We start from the raw sequence: 2,378 nt of genomic DNA on the forward strand, positions 1-2,378 counted from the left end.
TTTTATTTACCATCCGCTTTCCTCGAAACAGCAGATATGGATAATTTTTGCAAGAAACGAAAATTAAGTATAGATTAAAAGCTAAATAAAAGGAATTATCTATTTCAATAATTTACAAAGCTGTTTCCATTTGCATGGCACGTATTCGACGCCACCCAAATTACTTTTTAATGAAACGATGTAAATGAAATACATACTACAAATATTATTTATGAAAAATTTGTAAGTATTGTAAAGAATTTTTTAGAAATTAATCAAATCAACTACTCATAAATCAATTAGCGAAGCTTCAAATAAAACTAATGCGAGTTATAATTGAAAAGGAAACGAATAAATTAAGTGTATGTCGATGTTGAAAATTCTAGCAAAGAGAAATTTATATTAAATAATATAAACGTAGGTCATGCAAAATTTTAATTTATTAATACACATGCTTACATACATATTTACATATGTATAAGTCACAGATATATGTATGTAAATAGGGATGAGTACATTGGAATGAACAAAAGCATTATGCATTTAAATCTAAAAAAAGATCTAAATGAAAAAGCCAATTTAAGCAACTGCATTCGAAATCAAACATGCAAAATTAATTGTAGCAAAATAATACATACGCATATATGTACATAAATATATGAGAGCAAAAATAAGTAAATACGAAATTATAATTAATAGAATAAATAAAAGTATTGAAAAATTTCCAAATAAAAAACACATATCTAAAAATCAATTAAAACTGGGTTTGATTTAAGTAAACTACAGTGCTATCTGGGTCGAGTGAACTAATTAATGCAAGACCAGTTCATAGAAAACAGATTGTTCACTATATCCAGATTGAGTTTTTTGTTCTTTAAAATCAATTTTATTGCGCAGTGCGTCTTTTAAAGTTAAATTTTTAAGAACTCTGAAGTGTCGTCTTTTCCCACAGCTAATGCCAACACATGTTTCCTGTTGTTGTTGTATCGTTGTCGTCAAGCTCTATAGCGGTAGACCCAGGAAGCGTGAAGCCTCGATGGGGTCTTTCCATAAGGCCAGACACCTTAGCAGGGTGGGGTTCAGTGGGCATGCGAAGAGATGCTGCGAGTCATGGAGCGTCTCTCCGAATGACGGGAATTCATTTGGCACATCTGCATTTGTTTTGTTCAGGTATGAGTTCAACCTGCTGCAGTAGCCCGATCGAAGTTGGGCTATGTGGTCCGAGTCTCCCGAGGCAGACACAGCTCTGTCTCGTCCACGTCAGGTGGTTGCGTGCCCAGAACGGCATTTACAGGTCGAGAGTCTATATATCTTGGCACTGGCTCTCTTTGAATTTCGTTCAACGCCTGTCGGTAAATTGTTGGTTTCATAGATAGTTTTATGAACCCCGGACTTTGTCCGTCAGTTCATATAGATGCCTTCTGACGTGCCGTGGCGAGGGTTCTTCCGCAATCAGATGTCTGTTTGGGTGCTAACACGATAGCACCCTACTAGGAATTGCTTGCAGAGCATTGTGTTATGCTCATTAATCGGGAGCATATGTGCCTCGTCGCGTAGGTGATGTTGCGGCAACATCAGAAGGAATCCTGTCGCTGTCTGAGTGCCGTGTTTTGGCAGGTCTGCAGCTTCATCCACTGCGTCCTACTAGTCCCCGGTAACCACACAGGCGCTGCATAGTTCAGAACCGGCCGGCCAATTGCTTTGTACGTTGCCAACAACGTTTCTTTGTTTGCCGCAGGTGCTACCGGCTAGCGACTTGAGGACTTTGTTGGGGCTTTGTACTTTATTGACAATTGCGGTTGTATGCGCAGACCTTCGAAGGTTACTCTCAGGACTTTCGGGTTATTCAACGTCGGAATTGGTTCGCCATCGACGAGAATACCCAGTTGCAGTCTGACCTCCTTCATCCAAGTGGTGAAAAGCGTTGCTGAGGATTTTGTAGGGGAGATGGTTAGGCTCCGTGCAGTGACGAAGCGAGAAAGCTCGGCGAGATAACCATTATTGAGCAATCGTCAGCATAAGAGACAATCGAGACTACCTCTGGTGGTTGAGGGAGCTTAGAAATGTAAAAGATGAACAGTAGTGGGAAAGGATACCACTCTGTTGAATCCCCTGTTTTATTTTCCAAGGTTTGCTCCATTTGTCTCTAAAGATCACTGACGAGTTTGGACCACTCAGGTAATTCGTCGCCCACCGTTTGTCTTCTAATAGCGTTACTTGAATAGTTCTCTCACAGGGGGGGTTTCGGTTAAGGCCACGAGTTATCTGGCTGTTTATGGCGTTAAGTGCTGTTGTTGTGCTGTGCACTTTACGGAACCCATGTTGAGTAATTTGTGTAGTGCGGGAGTAGAAGGGTCTCTAGTGTCTTCGCAACCGGGGAAAGGAGAGCTATCGGGCGA

The sequence above is a fragment of the Rhagoletis zephyria genome, unplaced genomic scaffold (genome assembly GCF_001687245.7).
Source record: "Rhagoletis zephyria isolate East Lansing unplaced genomic scaffold, Rhagoletis_zephyria_1.1 Rzeph_scaffold_00031, whole genome shotgun sequence".
NCBI classification, from domain to species: domain Eukaryota; kingdom Metazoa; phylum Arthropoda; class Insecta; order Diptera; family Tephritidae; genus Rhagoletis; species Rhagoletis zephyria.